General features: G+C 39.6%; 1 protein-coding gene and 1 pseudogene across 1 annotated transcript in view; one reads left to right on the plus strand and one right to left on the minus strand.

The window, feature by feature from the left end:
- Window positions 1-22,499, plus strand: part of Scaf8 (SR-related CTD-associated factor 8) — an 83,888-nt gene that overhangs the window by 2,442 nt on the left and 58,947 nt on the right. The gene's annotated exons all lie outside the window — the stretch shown is intronic.
- On the minus strand, window positions 12,742-13,240 carry Gm46578 (annotated as a pseudogene).

Genomic DNA, 22,499 nt, shown 5'->3' on the forward strand with positions numbered 1-22,499 from the left:
AGAACATCCCTCCATGGCCTCTGCATCAGCTCCTGCTTCCTGACCTGCTTGAGTTCCAGTCCTGACTTCCTTGGTGATGAACAGCAGTGTGGAAGTGTAAGCTGAATAAACCCTTTCCTCCCCAACTTGCTTCTTGGTCATGATGTTTGTGCAGGAATAGAAACCCTGACTAAAGCCAGGCGGTGGTGGCACACGCCTTTAGTCCTAGCACTCCGGACAGAGGCAGGCAGATTTCTGAGTTCAAGGCCAGCCTGGTCTACAACGTGAGTTCCAGGACAGCCAGGGCTATACAGAGAAACCTTGTCTTGAAAAGACCAAAAAGAAAAAAAAGAAACCCTGACTAAGATAACTGTGCTTAGTTTTCTTCTTTGTTTAGGAGATTCCTAATGTGTCTGTCCTCCTTTCCCTAAGAGGCTTTATCAGAGCTCCCACCATGATAGGTATAAACAAGTATTAGTGCTCTGAGAGCACACTAGAGCAGTGTGGAGAAGGAGCTGTGAGTGTGGGCTGTATTGGAAGGAGAAGGGCTGGTGGGCACACGGCTGGTGGGCTGTGCTGCCTCCTGGAGCTCTTGGCTGTGTTGCACTGTTTCTCTCTCTTCCTTTTTTCCCCTAAGGATTTCAGACTACTTAAGTGTTTTCCTTTCTATCTTGATAATGTTGTTATCAGTTTGAAGTGGGGTTAGCCTAAAAGTAGAGGATAGACTCAAGGTCAAGGAGACGTACCCTCAGACTGGAAGTTGGAAGTAGGCAAGGGTCCACTTCAGAGATAAATGTCCCTCTCAGTCCTCTTTATTTGGGAGAAGTCCTCACTTAGATTGCCTAGGCTGGTAACACGGGAGCTAACTCTGTAGTCCAGACAGGAGTTGTATTTGTTATGTGATACTCCTGCCTCAGCCTCTCTGGTAGCAGGATTATATAGGCTTGCACCAGGCTTGGTCCCTGTATACTTTTGTTTAAGAACAAAATGCATAGCCTTGTTAATTTAGAAGAGAAAGCCTGATTGACCGTTCTGCATACATGGCTGCTGTGGTGCATGCTTTGTTACTGCAGTTGAGCACTTGGAGCAGCTCATTCATTGCTTTCTATTAAGTCATGTTTGCAAAGTACAAAAAAGAAGGAGTCTGAATTACAGGCTTGGGAGGAAATCATGTTTTCAAGTGCTCATAGTGAATTTGGCTTTTAAGGCATCAACATTTAGCTCATGGTAATAATGACTATTATTAGTATTGTTGAGACAGGGTCTTACTGATGTCTCAGCATCCTGAGTGCTGGGATTACAGGTGTGTGGCACTACACTCCTGGCTAGCTCAAAAAAGTATCATTACTGTTTGGTAGCAAGATATTTTTAAACCTTCAAATGCTTAAAATATGAAAGTTGGATGTCTTGATACACACTTTGTAATTCCAGCACCTAAGAGGTTGAGACAGTAGGATTGCTCTGAATTTGAGGATGGTCTGGGCTACATACTTTTTTACACCAGATTAAGCCATATTGTACAATTGTGTCTGAAACAAAAAGCAAGACAAATAGATGTTTAAAATAAGAAGGGTTAGCAAAGGCTTGCTACGTCTCAGGCTTTATAATTATATTCCATATAATTATATAATTCTGTTTTACTTTCTATTCATCAAAAAAACATTTTCTTGGAAATAGCATGCTAGTGATTGTGAAACTAAGAATACAGCTTGATTTATTTATTTAAAATTAATCTGCAAAATGTGAATGAATTTCAGTCTGAGTTATCGCCTATCATCTTCCTCCTAATTTTTCAAAGGATTTCTCTGTCCTTCACCACTACATTAAAGATCATTATATCAGGAGATCCTTTGTTCAAGAATTTTGGAGTAAATTCCTCCTCATTACCCTTAGTTGAATGAGAGTTAATCCCATGGCCATTATTGCCAATTCTGATACAATGAGAGAAAGTTTGTCCTTACCTTGGAAGACTCATGAGAATCAGTGTGTGAGGGAGCAGCTAAATTAGATGGAATTAGTCATTATGAGGAACTCTACTTGCTACTGTTCCAACTAGTCAGTTCTTACAGAGACTTGGGAGTCCTTACCTAGTGAGAAGGACAGCTTAACTGGACGGACAACTGCATCGGGCTTGCCCTGAATGTTCTTGGGAGCATCTTCATGTGAATGGCTGTCTGCACTGTATTGAAGGCTACTAACTGAATGGAGGCTGTTCTTATAGGGGCCTCTTCTCTCATGCTTTGTTTTAGAAAAGGAAGGGAATGTCTTTATATGATAAATACCTTCTTTAGAAAATTTCAGTGCAATTGGGGAAGAAAATTTGAAACTCACTGTTTAAGGTGAAAAGTTTAAGAGTGGGTTAGCAGTGGTTATGTCTGGGCAGAGTTAGAGGAGGGTCATTTTTAGTTAAGTATTAGAGTCATTTAACTTAAAATTTTTTAGAAAGCCCTAGTATATATTTTTCACACATCAAAAAGTTAATAGCATCTCTTTAACATAATAAAATATTTGTTGGCGATGAATTTCTGTAGCCTGTTTTTATAGCTGTTTACGGTAGTGTAGACGACTTGGCCCATGAAATACTTCATTTTTCTTGTTCTGAGTGGACTGAGTAGGAGGTAGGATGGGGTCTCTGGGTTTAAGATGCTAGAAGATTCACTGCACTTTAATTCTTAGATTTACCTCAGTTTCTAAATTCTGACAATTCTTTTATCATCTTTCTAAAAGTTGACCAGTCTTTCTGAGATATAGTATTGGTAGTCTACCAATAGTCGACCTTTGAGGTAGAATATTGGCTACCTCAGTTGGAACTGTATGTAGAGGAGGCTAGTCTAGAATTTGGAACAGTCTTCTTGCTTCTACCTTCCCAGTGTTTGAAGTGAGATCACAGGTGCGTGCAGCATGTTTGACCCTGGTTATTCTTAGTAGGGTATCGTGGTGGTCTTCTGTCCTTGGCATTCTTTGGTTAGTTGGATAACTTACTCTGAGCCACAGTAAGATACACACTTGCCAGACTCACTCTACTACCCAGGACATTTCTTAGTCTACATTTCACTTCCAGTTTTGTGTTCCGAGGGGGCGGTTTGTAAATAACTACAGAACTTTTTATAACCTTACCATCAGTATCTAGTAGTAACCCTGGGTTGGTTGAGACATGAAACAGGTAGAGTAACACAAAAAATTTATGGCTCAAGAAAAACACTTATAGGAAGCATTTGTAGAACATTTCTCTTTGATTTCCACCTTTCAGAGCTGTGTTACCCTTTTCTCTGTTGTCTGTTTTGTAGGGGAAGTTTGGTTAATATGATCAGGTTGTAGTTTTCTTTCCATGTTGTTGAAAATTATTTAAAGATGGAATATACCTAGTGCTTTAAATTAAGGATGAGTTCATTTCGAATAACATAATTCTTCTTCCACGCCAGTGGTGTAGACTGTGCTTCCTGACTTGGGGCTGCTCATACTGGAGCTGCATGACTCTTTGCTGTGTGGAGCACTTGGAGTAGGTCCTTAGCAGCATCTCTGCTTTTACATACTAGATGCTGTGTAGCCTTCTCCCTTGGTGCCATCCAACTCTGTCTTTAGCTTTATCAGTTTCCCTTATGGGAGGAGTAACAATCTTGTTGAGAATTACGGATTTAGATTTCATTAAGTTGTCGTACAGCACTTTGTACTTTCCGTGTAATGATGACTCTACTTCCAAGTACTTAGTCTTTACCCAGGTTACAAGCTCAGCGAGAACAGTGACGGCGGCACTGCTTCAGATTCTCAGTGCACAGTGGGGCGTTAGAGTTCACTGTAGAGCCACGTGCCTGTCTGTCTCAAGTAAATGAGCAAAGGAGGATTGGCTTGGTAGCTGGTGATGGTAGCTAACATTTCTGGACATTTGCCTTCAAAATACAGAAGTCATTTTCTTTACTTGAATATTCTGTGAGTGGGAAGAGGCTTTGACTTAATACAGTTATGTTTATGAGGACCTGGTATGCCTATGTGTTGCTTTAAATGCAATTTTTAGGGCATTGTAGAAATATCAATTAGGTGAAAATTTTAAGTCAGAACTCTTAATCTGTTTTAACTTTCACTTAAGTATGGAGGGGGAGGGAGGAGTTCTCCACTGAGGGTTTCAAAGTTGGGGCAGATCAGAGTTTCGTGTTGGGTAGTAATTGTGTTTAAGGTGTTTAGGATTACTGCTTTAAAATAATTAACAAGTTCTTGTCTTACAATAACATTTAGACTACATGAGTGACTCAGATTGAGTAGATTTTGATACTGCATGATTTGAGTGTATATAATCTCAACAATTCAGGATCACAAAAAATGGCCATTTGAAATTCATGTGTCCTAGACTAGCATTAAGTTTGTTAGAGTAATTCTGTTGATATTTAAGGGACTTGTATACTTTACTCTTCCTGAACAGTCATATCTTATGATCATTTGCAGTAGGTAATTTAGAATTAATGATAACTTTATTACTTTCATATGTGATTTCAGATATCTCTTTCTAGGGCCAGATTTGCTGTTAATGGACAGTTCCTAACTCATAGTAGTTATGACAAAAATGTGATCAACCATGACCTTTGAACACTGGCTGAGCTCAGACTCTAGTGAGCTCATTTTGTCTGTTTTTGTTTTCTCAACATCTTTCTCTACTCCTCTCTCTCAGGATTGTGCCTCTACTCCTGCTTGTACAGACTGCTTTCCAGCAGCATGGACACAAGAAGCATAGTAAGATGACTATACCCACATAAGGCAGGCTCTGGGGAAATGTTAGGTCTAATGTGGTAGTGAAATTCTGTATTGCTTGTATGGGTAGTACTTGGGAAGCACATAGAGTTTGCCACTTAGAACCTATTAGTACTTTTATAAGAATCATACAGGGAATAAAACTTAATTGCTTTATAAGAAATGTTGCTATTTCTTTAAAAATGGGGAAGAAGTTAAGTTACTGGGCTTAATGAGCATGTGTCGTAAATTGCATTAAATTTGCTTGCATTCTGTTCTACATAATTTCACTACATTTTTGATAACAATTTTAATATGAACTACTTACCTCATAATTTAATGGTTGGAAGTAAATTAATGAGGTGTGCTATAGGAGTAGAGAAACTAAATCAGATGTTATATTATCTACTAGAGGGGTAAGTCAATGGTGCGGATGTCTGAATTTAAAGAAGTTAGGGCTGGTGAACAGTATTCTGTAGCCTGTGCTTGCTTACATGATCTGCCTCAAACTTGATGGTAAACATTGTATTTGGTCTTTGTGATTCACATTTTATGCATATATTCATCTTTATCCTGCATTATAAGAACTGATAAAACCAAATAAAAGGTATAGGAATGGTTTGTAAGTGTACCACTATGGGTCAAGAATTGTCTTAGGCTTTGACATTACCTCATTTATTAAGAACGAGAAATAGAATACTTTTACTCCCTATAGACAGTTAGCACTGATAAGTGAATGTGTATCAAGCAAGTGTTTACAATCTGCAGCTTACATTGTCTGTCACTTTTATAGTTTGATTTGAAAGGCCTATGATTGCATTCTTTGATGCATTGTTAGTTACTTAGTGACTGTGAACCATATACCAGGAAGTTGTCTATCTTAGATATGGTGATAACTAGACAAACAAAAGACTATCTCCTCTCAGGGGTTCTGTTCTTGTTCCCTTCTCTCCTCGGCCTCCCTGCAGAGCCAGGCAAGCAGGCCCTTTGGTTCCAGCATTCTTGGCTTCTGGGATCCTTCTTTCTAGGCCCAGTGCTGCTGGACAGTCCAAGTATTCACCTCCCCCAGATTGCTCTGCCCCTATAGTGCTCGCGGTAGACTGAGCCAGGAGAAGGCCAGTTTCCCTGAGAGTGGGACATATAACAGTGCTGTTGAATATTATTTGAAAATTACTGACTTTATTCAATATATTCAACTATTCAATATTCAACTATTATAATAGTTGTTTTTTTAGAATAACAACTATTATAAGATGCAACCTCAAGGGTCAGTTCTTCTGTAATTGAGATAGATTTACTCCATGGGTAATGTCTGTAAATGTGCATCAAAAGCTTAAGTTTTGGAAAAGGAATAGATTTTTATTTAAAATCTATTTTTCCTTAATCTAACACCTTCTGAATTTGGTGTGTTTCTCAGAGGTCCTTTTCTTCCCTACAGTTAAAGGCCAAAACTCTTGAAGTCATATACTTTTGTGTGTACAGCCTGGGGAGTACTGTAGACATCTCTGTATAGTGCCACTGAAACAGTTGCCTCAAACTGCCTTAATGGCTTTCTTTAATTTAGTAATGTGTTTTTGATGCAATAAAGTTGACACAGCGTTGGGATTAATCAAGTAGCTCAAGTGTTCAGTAAAAACCCTCCCATAAGCTTTGATCTGTTTCTTAGGCCTGAGAGTGGGGCCTGGGCTGGCTCAGGCTCCTTATCACTGAGCTCTTAGCCACAGAGTGATTTGTAGTTAATCTTTAACAGAAATCTTGAATTCAAGTAAAATTTCCAGACAAAAACATCTATATATTAAATTATCTTTATCACCTGTTCACTTTGTTGGAAATGTGTAGCTTACATGTTTTTTTAGAACTTTTATAAAAATGAGTGACTTTTATAATCGTCATCCCTGGATGTGCCAAGGGTATTGATTCCAGGACAGCATCCTTGCAGATACTCAGTTCTTTGATGTTTAAGTCTCTTACAGGAAAAGGAATATGATTTGCATAAAACCTACTCACATATTTCCATCATTTACACTTATGTCTAGATTACTGCTAATGTTGTGTAAACACCATGCATTTAGGAAATAATATTGTTTACGGAATAATAAGAGGAAAAGTCAGTACTCACTCAGTATGAACAGTTTTCCTGATGATTTTTGGTTAGTGATAGTTGAAGTCACTGATGTAAAAGCCACAGATATGGGGGGAACATTTGTGTTTATTGTGTAAAGTTCTTCCTTTCCCCCCCAGATTAGCATGTTTCAGCCTCTCTTTAGAACTGTGAAAGGTTAGGAGGGTGCTGTGCATGTGCAAATGGGAAATGGTGGTTGGCCCTTGTGAAGTGCACTTTAAAGGTATTGAACAAGAACAGAAAGGTGTGGCTTAGCCCTGTACAGAAGTCCTCACCCTTTGGGGGCTTTTAATTTTTAATGGTGGATCCCTAAAAGTCACACTTTTGGAAAAACCCATTTGTTGTTCCCTGTCTTGTATCATTCTTCAGACTTGACCTTGGACTCCCACCTGTGTTTCAGAGCTGGGTCTCTAAAGACATCCTTTTTGACAACAGTTTTGTCCAAGAGGATACCCACAGTGCACCTTGTGGGTAAGAGGGATCGTAGTTAAAAACTTTCATTAAGGTCTTGATCTTTGATCTTTTGGCAATTTTCTTCCTGCCCATGATAGTTAATACTTTTTGAGGATAGAATTGAAAGGTTCCCAGTTGACTTTTACAGACAAGCCATGTCATAGGCCCTCAGTTTCATATAGCTGACTGCCAGTAAGTCATACCCTATAGGTTCTGCTCAAAGGATGGATTCCAGAGGCTCAGAGTCCAAACTCATCTGTAACCTACCCCTGGGGCATGATGGTGGGGGATTAGAAGACCCTCTGTAGCAGGCCTTTTCTAAGGGAACCTGTTGCTTTCTTTTTAGTAACTTTATTGGCATCATGTCCATATATAACTTTCATTTTTTTCTTTCCTTTTTTAAAAACAAAACAAGAAAGAACTTATTGATTAGCTGTCATCTTGGTTTGTTTGTTCCTTTTTTTAAAAAGATGTATTTATTTGTTATATGTAAGTACACTGTAGCTGTCTTCAGACACACCAGAAGAGGGCATCTGATCACATTATAGATGGTTGTGAGCCACTGTGTGGTGGCTGGGACCTGAACTCAGGACCTCCAGAAGAGTAGTCAGTTCTCTTAACTGCTGAGCCATCTCTCTAGCCCTCATTTTTTTTTCTTAATTATTTGAAACATACCCATTGGAAAGTTAGAAGAAAAAAAAAAATTTAGGTGCAAGCTTCATCTATTTTTTTAAAAAACAATTTTATTATTTTATATATTTGAGTGCTTTGCCTATATATATATATATATGTATGTAGTGGGTACCTGACGGAGTCAGAAGAAAGTGATGGCTCCCCTGGGACTGGAGTTAGAGATGGCTGTGAGACGTTGTGTGGGTGCTGAGGGTTGAACCTGAATCCTCAAAAGAGCAACAAGTACTCTTTAACTGCTAAGCTGTCTCTCCAGCCCCAGAATCTTTGTGTTAAACACATTTACTTTCTCTTTATATATAACACATAAACACAATTTTTTTTCTGAATATTTGAGAATAAATTCTAATCCAGAGTGCCAGTTACCTCTGAAGAGCTTTGTTTGTTTGTTTGTTTGTTTTTGTTTTTCTGTGAGCTTGAGGTGGTGGTGTTGGATGGCAGCAGGACAATTTAGAATTGTCTCCATACTGACTTCTGCTGTGCAGACCCATGTTCTGCGCCTTTGTCAGGAGTCCTTCAGAAGTGACGTTGTACATCCTCACTTAGGAACAGCTGTGTCCTAGCAGGAATGGCAGCGCTTGGCCACAGGTTTCTTTACCTTTGTACCATGTCTCTTATTGGGGACATATTTTGATGTAAATACAAAAAACATCACCAACATTTTCCCACTTGTTTTAGCATACATTTATTTCTTGCCTAGGTTGGTTAATACTAATATAGTTACCAAGTGCTATTTTTTAAGTTTGTTGTGCTTGTATTTCTTTGCATCTCTGAGAGCTTTTTCTTGTCTTATATAATTGTGTACATTGTTGTAAACTAAACTCACGAATTCTTTTTTATTCATTGGCCTTTAAAGATCTTCCATGGTCCATTTTAACCCATCAGGGCTTCTTCAAGCTGACCATGGGCACTTTGACAAGTGCTGATCAGTTTTTGGAATGTTCCACTGTTTTCTAATATAGTAAGCTATTTCTGTCCAAACCTTGATTAGCCATGTCTCCAAGATGCTTCTTTTGGTAGCTATATGTATATCATCAGATCAGGCTAGACCTTTTATTTTACACACTTACACACATAATTCTAGACACATCAGACCTTCACAAGCTCCATATGTGTTTACTTTGCTGATACCGAGAACCCTGGCTTCTGTTATCTACAGCAGGGCTTCTCAAACTTCCTAACGCTGTGACCCTTTAATATAGTTCCTCATGCTCTGGTGACCCTAGCCATAACATTATTTTTATTGATATTTCATAATTGTAATTTTACTACTGTTATGAATTGTAATGCAAATACCTGATACGCAGGATATCTGATGTGACCCCTGTAAAAGGCTCACTTGACCTCAAGCGTTCCAACCTACAGATTGAGAACTGATCTACATTCTGCTTATAATTGATGTCATTCAGTGGGCTGGAGGGTGAGTTCTCCTACTTTATTCAGGCTATATATCTTCTGAGTAGCCAAATTAGTACAAACGAATAGCCTTTTTATTTCTTCTTAGTCTCATTTGTCTGTCTCTGTAGTCAGTCTGGAACTCACTTACTATGCAGTTATCCTCCTGCCTCAGCCTCCCCAGTGCTAGAATTACAGATCTGTGAACCACCATGCCCAGCTACATTTGTACATTTATATAATTCATTGTTCTCGGTTTTATGGGATAGATTTTGTTTTGTTTTGTTTTGTTTTGAAGACAGAGTCTTGGCTGGCCTGGACCTCACAATGTAGACCAGATTCTTCAAACTCAAGAGGTTCACTTGCTTCTGCCTCTTGACTGCTAGATTCTAGGTGTGTGTGTTAGCACACCTGTCCAGGATGGAATTTTTCTTTTTTTTTTTAAACGTGGCTGCTGTCAAAGGAAGATGGGACAGAATATCTCTTGTGCAAGGAGAGATGTAGTAGTCTACCACTCAGTACGATTAGACAGGACCCTAGAGGATCACTGAGCTATTCATCCCAGTGAATACATTCATAATCTTTTTTTTTTTTTTAAAAACCTAGATTTAGTTGATTCCTTTGAAAAATAGAGGTAATAGTAGCTTTTAGCTGCTTTTACTTGGTTTGATGTTCGAAAATCTTATAATTTTATAAGGCATTTGGAAAGCTAAAGAATATTATTTATAAATTTGATGTTTAAAAGAAACTGAAGGAAAGACAATTTTTCAAGGTAAAACATGAAAACATGTATAATTATGAATATCTTGTCATGGAAAGCATCTTGGTATTTTTACATATTTTAGTAATAGATAAAACTTACAGACATTTATTTCAAAAGAATTTGCTAGATTATGTTGTGCTTATTTTCTAAATTGGAGAACAGTTAATGAAGATTGTTTATTGATAGACAGTAACAACATTTGAACTTTAAGAAATTTGGATCAATATTAACTTTGGTCAGAATTACCAAGGTTTTCATTGTTTTACTAAGTCTAGCAAAGCTTTTAAGGAACTCAACTTTAAACAGAAATAAAGAATGTAATTTTCACTAGGATTTGTAACATGTCTGTTTTATATTGATACACATTCACACATCTTAGTTGCCTTTTATTGCTGTGAGGAGACGGCATGATTATGGAAGCTTATAAAAAATATTTAATTGGGGGCTAATGGCTTAGCCCATTATCATCATGATGACAAGCAGGCAGACATGGTGCTGGAGAAAGAAGGAGCTGAGAGTTTACATCTGGATCAGCAGGCAGCCTAAGGAGACTGTCAGCCACATTGGGTGAAGCTTGAGCAAAAGAGGCCTCAGCACTCCCCCACCCCCATGAGATGTACTTCCTCCAACAAGACCACTCTTAATTCAACAAGGCCTATGGGGGCCATTTTCTTTCAAACTGCCACATCACACATACTGAACATACGCATACATGTGGAAAGTTTGGAAGACAACCTGCCAGCCTTTAACAGTGGTTATTTGTGAAGACAGTAGGAAGTAGTAAGAGTGCAGGGAATGATAGCTTTGTAATAAACGTTCCACAGCATTTTCTGGCATGCTAGGGTTTTTTTTTTTTAATGCTTTGACCAAACTCTGTAGTGTGTGTGCCCTTTAGTTTTGGGAAGAAAGGCAGAGATGGTGTATTTTAACAATTTCAATCAATTTTTCTTATTGGAAATTGACTCATTGTAAAGAATTTTGAGCTCTAAAGGATTGAGGATTGCATAAAATTTACGTTTAGGTGAATTTTATCAAGTTATGTGGTAAGTAGGTTCACAAACTCTTCAAGTTTTTGGTGAAGACGTGTTTGGTTATTAGGTTGACACCATTGCATAGTATGGTTCCCCAATCCATCTTTCCTAGGGACCAACTCAGTTGTGTAGATTTACATGGTTCCAAGTAGATAGGCTTGTTGTCTGTCTTTCTGTCTGGTTTTTTTTGTTCATGTTTTTGTGGTCCTCAGTTATTTTTATGTTATGTGTATGGGTATTTTATCTGAATGTATGTCTGTGTATCACTTGCATGTCAGGGACCTGTAGTCAGGGCTGTGTTCTGGGAATTGACCTGGATCCTTCAGAAGAGCTTGAGTGCTCCTGCCAACTCCATTTGTTCTTTAGCCAAGGGCTTGCTTGCTCTGTAGCCCAGCTGCCTTGAACTCTCTAAATGCTTCAGTTCCCCATACTGGGGTTATGGGCATGGGCCTACATACTTGGCTAGTTTTGTCTTAGAAACTAAATCACTTTTGTGAGCCAAAAGACTTGTATGAGACGTGAGTCTATAACATATTTGGTGTACTTGTATAAAAGTTTCAATTTAGTTGTCGCTCCTTACAAATCAGGAAGGTGGTCCTGGCATGGCCGAGTCATTGGGAAGTGCCTCAGATCTGAAAGGTGTTGTCTTCGCCTGCAGCTGTTTCTTTCAGGGCTTCATATTGGCTCTTCACACTTCTGCAGGTTTGATCTGAAGGTCTGTGGCTCTTGTTTGGCTTCCTACTAGCTGTCAGCACTTCTTTATCTCCTCTGCTGCCTCTTCAGGAATGACAGCCTCTTTTGATTTTGTTTTATTCAGTCCTACCTTGTCTAGATACTTTGTAGTCATTTTTGCAGTCATTTTGCTTTCAGCCTAATCTACATTTTTCCTCAACTCATTTCTTGCTTTTAGACCTCAGTTTACTTGGGAAGTAAAGCCATATTCCTATCTTGACACAGAAAATTGGAATTTCCTCCATCTTCTTCAGTTGTGAAACCCAGTGCACTGCTTTTTAATGTATTCAGTATCCTCTCTGTCCTTTCTACTCACCTCATTAAATCTTGAATCTGAGTACGAATTTCTTCTCCTTTTGAGTTGTTGTTGTTGTCATTTTACACTGGCTTCTAGTCTTTCTGTAATTTAAGCAGAAATCATCTCTTCAGTTTTACGTAAATCACTTATGTTTTTAAAACTTTCAACATTGTGGCACGTACTTTTAATCCTAGTGCTTGGGACACAGAGGTAAGTAGATCTTTGTGAGTTCAAAGGCCAGATTGGTCTACATAAACTAGTTCTAGGCCAGCCAGGCCTCCATGTCTCAAAACAAAAACTGAATACTTTCTCTAAAATGTATTCTCTTGTTTTAGAGTTTGACTATAAGACTTTCTATATGACTGTACAAGAGCGAGTGAGTGAGAAACTCAAAAGTACACGTGGCAGTTATGTATAAGGTGTATAAGGTGCCATGGTGCACATGGAGAGGCCAGAGGACGCTTTGTGGAGGTTTTTTGTTTGTTTGTTTGTTTTGTTTTGTTTTGTTTTGTTTTTGTAGATCAAGTCTTGATTTTTATTACTTAAAAAAGCTGCAGATCTATTTTGCTTTCTGACTCTGTGCTTGTGCCTTCAACACTTTCACAACGTTTTTCTGCTCCTCAATAAGGGAAGCCCGCTTGATCCCGTCACAGACAGACACACTTGGCACACGTGGACCCACCATAGGCCCTGCTGACATGCTTCTTGGTCTTAGACAGTCTCAGAAGGACTTTGGGCCCCACAGCACGAACCCCTCGAAGTCTGCCTGGGCACACGCCACATAAGGATTTAGGTGCTTTCCCAACCTTCTTGGTGTAGAGGTAAACAATTCTGTTGCCAGGGGTTCGAGACAGCCTCGTTCTGTTAGAGGCTGTGTTTGTAGGAAGCCTACGATGGTATGTCGAATGCTGGACCATCCTGAGTGCCTCTAAGCACCGTCCCCGTTCCCGTCCCCGGAAGAGCCTTTGTGGAGTCTTATTTATGTCTGTGTTCTAGGGATTGAATTCATGTTATCAGGCTCCATTGCAAGCACTTTTACCCTGAGCCATCTTACCTACTGCCCCCAAGTTATTTTATTATAAAACGTCCCAGGTGATGTTGGGGATTATTTGAGGGAAGCATTGTGCTGTAGTGATCTTTTCTTCTCCCATCTGCATCCTCATGTTGATGAGTGACTCCAGGAAAGCCGGCAGTTCTACCACATCAGATTACCAAGTTTTTGAAAGTAAAAATGTGTAGGAAGAAATTTATACCAGTTTCCATGGCTTTGGCATTACATATCTTTTACTAAAGTCAATCTGCATTCAAGTGAATTTAGTTACGAGGAAGTTAAGTAAATTCATTCTGCTAGCTTATATTGGGCTATCTAATTACTTTTAGGGTCCATGTGTATGTACTTAGGAAAGTTTTAGCCATTGTGGACAATATGAAAAAAAGATAAAACAACTTTCTTGGCTGCTGTTTAATGTGAGGTCATCGTTTCTAGGGTAGCTGGAAAGGGAGGGAAATAGCTCTGGGTATTTGTAAAAGACGCTGGCATTAGGCTAAGATTTTAGGTGTAAGGGGTTCGCTTCCCATCTTTGTCTCAAAACAGAAAATCCTCTGTTTGGTACCACTATACTTTTTGTGCTATTTGATATTTGTTCATCTTTCTCTCTGTGTAGCCTTGGCTGTCCTGGAACTTGCTCTGTAGACTGTGCTGACCTTGAAGGGTTATTCAAGAGATTTTGCTTTGGCAAGTAGTATTACCTAGAGAATTTATTAATGTTTTCTTTACCTTGTAATTTCTTTCTCTTTCTCTTTTTCTTTTTCTTTTTTTTTCCAGGCAGGACTTTTCTGTGTAGCCCTGGTTGTCCTGGAACTCACTCTGTAGACCAGGCTGGCCTCGAACTCAGAAATCCACCTGCCTCTGCCTCCCAAGTGCTGGGATTAAAGGCATGCGCCACCACTGCCTGGCCTATCTTGTAATTTCTTAATCCTACCTTTTGATAGCTATGGGCTATATAGCATTGTCTTTCAGAAAATACTAAATTTCTTGGGGCTGGAGAGATGGTAAGGTAGTTAGGAGCACGTGTACCTCATGCAGAGCATGAGGCTGCATCCTCCTTAGGACTCTACTTCCACAGTGTCTGACGTCCTGTTGTGGCCTCCACTGGCACGAGGTACACACAGTGTACTATCTATATGCAGGCAAAGCACTCTTACACATGGAATAAAATAAATTAGAAAGTACTTAGTATGGCTTACAGTACAAAATATAGTATGCGTCCTGATTAAGTAGTCAACAGGTTTGATAGAAGTGTTGCTGAAGATGGATGCATGTACTTCATTTTTCTGTTGAAGCAGGGTTTGATGGCATAGAGATAGAAGAATTGCTACAAGTTTGATGCTTGCTTTGAGTACAAGGTGTGACATTTTATGGGCTGGGAGAGGGAGGAATAGTAGAATTTGTTATGCTTTTAGAAAATTATCTATGCTTACTATGTCTGGTTGATAATTTTTTTGAACATTTTCCATGTTCTTGTTTTTGTATTTAGTTCTAATGTTTAGGATATTATGATGAATTAAGATGTTTATTAGTTAACAGATATTTCTATTCTTTCTTTTTATTATTATTATTAAAGATTTATGTATGTATGTGAGTAGCTGTCTTCATACACACCAGAAGAAGGCATCAGATCCCATTACAGATGGATGTGAGCCACCATGTGGTTGCTGGGATTTGAACTCAGGACCTCTGGAAGAGCAGCAGTCAGTGCTCTTAACTGCTGAACCATCTCCACCCCCCCATTTCTGTTATTTCTAAGATATATAAGAACACACACACACACACACACACACACACACACATATATGAAATAAGAGGACTGGAGAGATGGCGCTCACCTTTTATGCCCTTCCAATCTTCTATGAAGGCTTCTTCTAAACATATCCTCTTTCATGCCCCCTTCCTTTTAATGGCCCACTCAACTTCATTGGGGTTGCTTGCACAAACAGAGGTGTGGGATTATTTACTGGAGCATGGGCGTTTTATCATCTTTTAAAGTTTCTTGATGATTCCATTGGTGTCTTTTAAGGATTAGTATAGTTTTGTCTTTTTCCTCTTACACTGTAGACAAATTACCTGGTGTGTGTTTGTGTATGTCAGGTATGCCAGAGACAGAGAGAGACATACACACACAGATAGACACAGAGACAGTCTCACACACACACACACACACACACACACACAGAATGACTTTTTACTTTGATATTAGACATCCTTTTTTCTTCCTTCCTTCCTCCTTTCGCCCCTTCCCTTCCCTTCCCTTATTTATTTATTTATTTTTAAACATTTTCCTTTGTGAGACAGGGTTTCTTTATGTATCCATGGCCATCCTGCAACTCAGTCTGTAGACCAGGCTGGCCTGGAACTCAGAGATCCTACTGCCTCTGTCTCTGAGTGCTGGGATTACAGGCATTTTGTAAACGGGCTGCCTTCCAGCCCATGTTAGGGCCAGTAAAAAAGAAACAGAAGCAGGAAGAAAAGACTCACAGTCCTTGCCTTCTCCCTCTCCTCCTTCTCATCTCTCAGCATATTCTTGTCATGCTCTTCTGATTGGCCACTGCTTATATTGGCTGCACTGCTCCTTGATTTTTGCCAGCACTGGGTTCAGAGCCTGATGGAGGAGAACCCAATACTCTGGAATTTCCCTCTGTCACACATAGCCTCCTCACGCCTGTGTGGCCCAGGATTAAGGCTTCACACCACGGCTTCCACTGGCCTGCTCTTTTACTTTTGAGTCCCCAGGTAGTTTTGATTAGCCCAGAGTTTTCAGCTGCTGTCAGAGGGGCTGCAGAAGGGAACATGTATTCCACCTCCATCCATCTTGACCAGAGCTGTGTACTTTTAGCCCTCTCATTCCAAGGATTTGGAATGGAGGCACACATTTGCTGACTGAAAGAACTTATGTACATGAAATTTTGTGGCTTAAATATAGTTCTTCAAATAATGTTTATAGGGAAAGATGTTTATTTTTTGCTACAAGTGCAACTTTGAACTTAAGATTCTAAAATATTTTCAAGTAGTATTAAAAAACTGTGAAGTTATCTTTAGGTAATTACCATACTTGAAAAATAGTAGTCTTTTTTTGTTTGTTTGTTTGTTTTTTTTTCCGAGACAGGGTTTCTCTGTGTAGCCCTGGCTGCCCTGGAACTCACTTTGTAGACCAGACTGGCCTTGATCTCAGAAATCCACCTGCCTCTGCCTCCTGAGTGCTGGGATTAAATGCATGTGCCACAACCGCCTGGCAAAAAACTTTATTACTCATATGAGAGTGCTTATAGCCCATAGGAAGGATGACTAGCTGTAAAACATCAAAATTCATGATGATGTAATAATATTGGTAGCCATTTTTATAATTTTTGACTTTGGCATTATGCTCCCAGGAGTCACATGCTAAATACCATGTCTGCTACTCAAACTGCGTTAGGTTAGGATATTAAGAAAATAAATATTTCACTTTCGTAATATCTTGTACTTTAAAAAAATGTTTTAGGTTTTTTTATTCAGAGAAAGATGGGCAGGGTTGCACACTCTTCTGTATGCTGTTACAGTCCTCACTGTGTACCCTCCTGTATCTTTAGACTGTTCGACCATTAGATTATTGTCTACCTCCAGAAGCATGTGAGCTTAATGACAGACTTGTTGGCCTATCTTACATTCCTAGTGTTGGTGAGGTTTTGAATGAATGCTGTGTTGTTAGATTATACATATTTTGTTTTTCTTTCTTTGTGGTTTTTAAAACATTCCAGATTTTCTGTATTAAAATATTTTGAAATAGAAAATAATGGTCAGTCAGAGATAATTCAGCAGGTAAAAGCCACTTGCTGTCAAGTGTTGATCTGCCCATACGGTAGGAGAGAACTACAAGCTGTCCGATGACTTCTGCTTGCATGTGTGTATGTATACACTCACGCACAAATAAATGTAACCAAGACATGTTTTAACAGGAAAGAAGATAATCATTCCTTTAAAAAGGATATGTTGATAATAGTTTATTTTTTATTAGTAGTAATTTTTTGTTTTGTTGTTTTATAATTACATATTCTGTTTCCCCTCCACCCCCAAAAGAAGATGCCTTTGTTCTGAGTCCTTCAGTATGAAGTAGGAAATCAGCCTTTGCTGAAAGTCCAATCTGAGGAATTCCCAAAGTATGTAATGTCTGCCACCAGCCATGATTCTGGTTTTTTGAGACAGAGTTTCTCTGTGTAGCCCTGGCTGTCCTGGAACTCACTCTGTAGACCAGGCTGACCTCAAACTCAGAAATTCTCCTGCCTCTGCCTCTCAAGTGCTGGGATCAAAGGTGTGCGCTACCACTGCCTGGCTCGTTCTCTCTCTCTCTCTCTCTCTCTCTCTCTCTCTCTCTCTCTCTCTCTTTTTCCTTTAAAGATTTATTTATTTTTATTTATAAATAAAAGTACACTGTCCCTGTCTTCAGACACACCAGAAGAGGGCATCAGATCCCATTGCAGATGGTTGTGAGCCACCATGTGGTTTGGTTGCCGGGAATTGAACTCAGGACCTCTGGAAGAGCAGTCGGTGCTCCAGCCCCATCCATGACTCTTTAAAACATGTCTTTTAAAGCGTTCTTAGTAAAATTCTTGAGAAAAGTTAAGAGAATGTCAGTGATCTAAATAAAATAATTATGAAGTTGTTTGACAAAAATCATTAAGTATGACAGCCACATGAACCATATTTATCTCATCTTTATCATGGGAGTTGAGACATGAGAAATTTTGGTTCTTGTGACTGAAGATATCTGTTTTTAAAAATGTACAAAGATCTTTTGTGACTTCTCCCAAAGAGTCAGGAACAGATGTCTGTTTGCTTCAAGTAAGGCATGTGGGAGAGAGGAGTGTGTCCAAGTGTGGCTCAGTGACCTGAACTTACTGAGGTCACTTACAGGAACTTGGTGACTTAAAGGCAGCTGTGTCACTGAAAGGTCCTCCACAGCATGGTTGATAGCAGGGACTCTGGAGTTGCCTGCCCAGCTTCTAGGCTGCTCCACCAAGTTTTCTCCCACTAGTTGCTTACTGCTTCCATAACTTTGGGGAGAACCTCATGAGAGTTGGAGCTTTTTGAGGCTTTGAGTGTTTGTTTGTTTTTTGTTTGTTTTTCAAAACTTGGTTTCTCAGTGGTAGCTCTGGCTGTCCTGGAACTCACTCCATAGATCAGGCAGGCCTCAAACTCAGCGGTTCCCCCTGCCTGTGCCTCCTGAGTGATGGGATTAAAAGTGTGAACCACCATGCCGTGCTTTATTTTTGTTTTTAGATAACAGCTTTATTGAGACATATTCACACTATACATTTCATCTTCTAAAGTGCACAACACATATATAGCTTTTGTAGGTTACACTATTCTTTAAATTATAGTAACCTGGAGCTTTCTGTGTGTTTGTGTTGGGTGAACCTCACACAGTTTGAAGAAATACTCTACCAAGCACTCCATTTTCCCTCTATATCTTAGTATGTTATCTGCTCCCTCTTGTAGTGCTCTAAGCTTGGAAAGGTGGAATATACGTGTCTGGTGACTTAAGCCCCAATGAAATGGCTCAGATGTGTTTTTTTTTAGTATGTATGAATGGTTGTAAGTTTCTGCAACAGCCACCGTGGACTGCAAAGAAGAATATTCTTCCTGAACAGAGAGGGGACCAAACCCAGAGCACATCAGAAGCAGTCGCCTTTTGAGGCCGGGGATTTCCCCAGCCACAGCATTTTATCCTGGCTTACAGTAACAGATACGGTTTCCTCAAGGGACAGTAGCTTTAAAGTTAATAGGCGGTCTCATCCATCACTGTTACCATTTTACCTGCAGACATAGCTTGCCCGGTATCTTCATAGTGTGCAGAGTCCATAATCAAGTAGGGTTGTTGGGGACAGTTACACAGCAGGTTGTAGAGTGGATTCCAGAAAGTCAGCTGAGAGAGCAAGTATCATCCAGTTCATGAACACAACCAGTTCCTGCAACCAGGACTGTGTTGCTATGTTGTGCTAGCAAAAAAAAAAAAAAAAAAAAAAAAAGAGGAGGAGGAGAAGAAGATGAAGACAACGATGATGAATTACTTATTCTAATTTGTGCATACAACCAGCATTAGTTACCATTGCCTTTATGATTTATAGAGTATGGTGGCAGGGCTTTCTGGCCAGTAATTCTAAGGGATTTTCATTATAACAACATTATACCTTCTGTGAGTGTTTTCTTTTTCTTTTTCTTTTTCACACAAGGTGTATTTATTTAAATTAATTAGCTTTGTTCTTTCTATGGTTTCTAAATCTGAGATATTCAGTGGTTGGTATTATATAATGAACGAAACCTTCTTACAAAGGGTGAGCAGGATTTTTGAACATCCATGGCTGTCCTGTTGGTTTTAGGATACAGCAGATAGCAGAATAATAATACGGCTTAGCAAGCAAGTTCCATGAGACATGAGGAGATTGTGTCACGTGTTCTGGCAGAAGCGCAGTGATGAGTTACAGCAGTGTGGTTGGAGTCAGTTTTCTTGAGCCCTCCTGGTCTTTACCCTAGAGTGTTTCTGGGGATGCCATGCACTTCTGCCTGCACAGGCTCACTGTTGGAGGCACACTGTGAACCTGAGATTGTGTTGTTTACTGGGAAAACCTGTTTCTAGTTGTGGTGTAGCTCAGCCTTAGCTCATACCTTTAATCACAAGCAATGAAGGTAAAGTTAGTTTGTAGAAGGAAGCAGCCAAGTTTGAAAGTGATGTCTGAGTGTCAGACAAAGTGACAAATCAGAGAAAGATTTGACAGAATCCCAACTCTCACAAGATCAGAGAGGAGAGGTGACTTAAGAGAGAGCAGCACAGGGAGAAAGAGAGGAGACAGTATTATCAGGACAGCTGTATAGAGACAGGCTGTAGAAAAAGAACAAGTTAAACACAGGTGAAGACAGAATGAGCCAGAGAAGAAGGAGCCTGAAAATTAGAACAGATTGCCAAAGTTAGTATGAGGCCAAACAGAGCAATTCAGTCAAAGGCTGAGAGAGTTTGAATCAGTTATCTTGGAGGGGAATTCAGCCAGAACAGCTGAGTTGTTTAGCCAGCCAGAGATCAGAGAAAACAAGAAAGCAGTAAGTCTCAGAGGCTAAAAAACTAAGCTAAGATGGTGTGGAGGCTAGAAGCTTCTAGGAGTAGACCTAGACGGAGACAATAAACCTCGAAAACAAGGATTACATCAGGTTAATAAAAGATATTTTCACAGCTCAGTTGGGTTGTCTAGCAATTGCTTGCCAGGGGAAGCAGGGCCACATTTTTGCCTACCTTGACTGCCACTGTGGTCTCTCATTGGCCCATCTGGCTGCTGAAAGGTTGAAAGACTGGTTGAACAGTATAATTTGTTGCATATTCCAGGGCACTAATTCCCCTCCCTTTCCAAGTCTTTTTTTTTTCCCCTTTACCTATACCATTGTATCATTTACTCTTTGTTTTGGTGGACTCTTGCTGAGGCTTTGAAGCCTTCTAGAGACTCACAAATGTATAACATTTGGCTTTCTGCCATTTCCTTTTAAGGAATTTCCCTTCGGCATATATGTTGTTATGTTTATCTTAAGTTAAATGTCCAGGGCAGACCCCTCTGTTTTGCCCTGGTGGTTTCTCCTCTTGAGTGCTTCAGCAGCTTTTCAACCTTACACAGTGTTCTGAAGTCATTCCTATCCACACAACTCCATCTCCTAATGCTCATTTCTCACTGTGGGCTCAGTGATGCTGCTGAAGCTCGTTTCAGGTGTGAGATACCTGCTGCATTAACTTTTTAGCTCTCTTGTAGGACCTGATGAATTGAGACTGAATACTGTCACCCAGTTTTCCTCAGTAATGTTAGTCTGTCTTGCTTCCTGTTCATTTTTCCGGGCCCTTAACAGACTGGAGCAGCGTCTCTGGCTTGCATGAGCCACTCTATTGGTTGCTTTTTGTCAACTGTCTCAGATGGTGCAGCCTTGCTAAAGGTCAGATGGGTGGGTAAGTCTGCTTTCTCCTCCCCCTGGCTGTCAGACTGAGCTTATCTAGCCTACTACCCCATAGCCCCGTGAGCAAGTTTATAAAAAGAACAAGGGAGTTCTTTGTATTTCTAGTTAAATCAATTTAATCTAATTTCTAGTCCATCCTAATTTAAACAGTTTAGATGGATTACAATCCTTGTTTTTTTATAGTTTGTGTAACGGTTCATTGTTAGGGCCTGATCTACATTCTAAGTTAATAGATCTGTCTATACTATATTTAATGTCAGATCTGAGAAGTATCTTTCCTTTTTAATTCAAAAATACTTTAGTATGTGTATATGCATGATCTATGTGTGTGGGAGTAGATGTGTGGAGCATAGAGACCAATTTTATGGAATAAATCCTCAACTTTCCTCTTTTGTGGATCCAAGCTGTCAGGTTCTTGCTGGCCTTTACACAGAAGCCACTTCACTGGGCCTCCTGTCTTCTCTTCTGTTTCACAATCTCTTTCACTGTTTAATTTTTACCCTACATTACAAATCTATGTATCTGGTAAGGGTTTTTAAGGACAGATATGATTTGTATTTCTCTAGTCTCTCACTAGTTATATCAAACAGCAGATCAATACCTTCATGTCATCCTTCGTTATTTTCTACTTATTTGTGTGCGTGCGTGCGCTTGCTAGATTAGAGGCCAATACAGAGAATAAGACAGTGTCAGTTTTTAGTTGTTTTGTTTTATAATTCCTTTCTTACAAGACATGTTCTTTGTAGACAGAAAGAAGAGACTCAGTTGCATGCCTTATGGCCCAAATAAAAACATACATCTGCCGCTACAGCCCGCTAACACAATGCTATTGGAACATCCTCCCCTTTCCTAAAAGATGCTCTACTCAAATGGTCTTTGTGTTACAGCAAACACAGAGCTATTACTTCAAAAAGGAGGTGTGTCCTTTACCACATATTGGCTAGTCATATTTGCTCATTTTATCATCCATTGCAGGGGCTGTGGAACATCTCCTCTTTGTCTTACTTTGGTTATGGTAGTCTGTTTTAGCACCCGTTGTGTTTGTGTGACTATTCCTGAGAAGATATGTATAAGCACCTTTATCTCAGGTAGGACACTGTTGACAGATCACACAGTTGCACTCATGTAGCTTGAGGAAGCAGTAAGCTTATTAGGATTAGTTTTCGTGCATGGGCTCACAGGTAGCTGTGCCTATTGAAGGGCCTGTCCAGCATGATCTTAGAGCTTCCTGTGTCTGATGTGTTTTATGAATTTCCTTAACCGCTGTATCTTGCCTGTTGAATTTTCCGAATGTG

The sequence above is a fragment of the Mus musculus genome, chromosome 17 (genome assembly GCF_000001635.26).
Source record: "Mus musculus strain C57BL/6J chromosome 17, GRCm38.p6 C57BL/6J".
NCBI classification, from domain to species: Eukaryota; Metazoa; Chordata; class Mammalia; order Rodentia; family Muridae; genus Mus; species Mus musculus.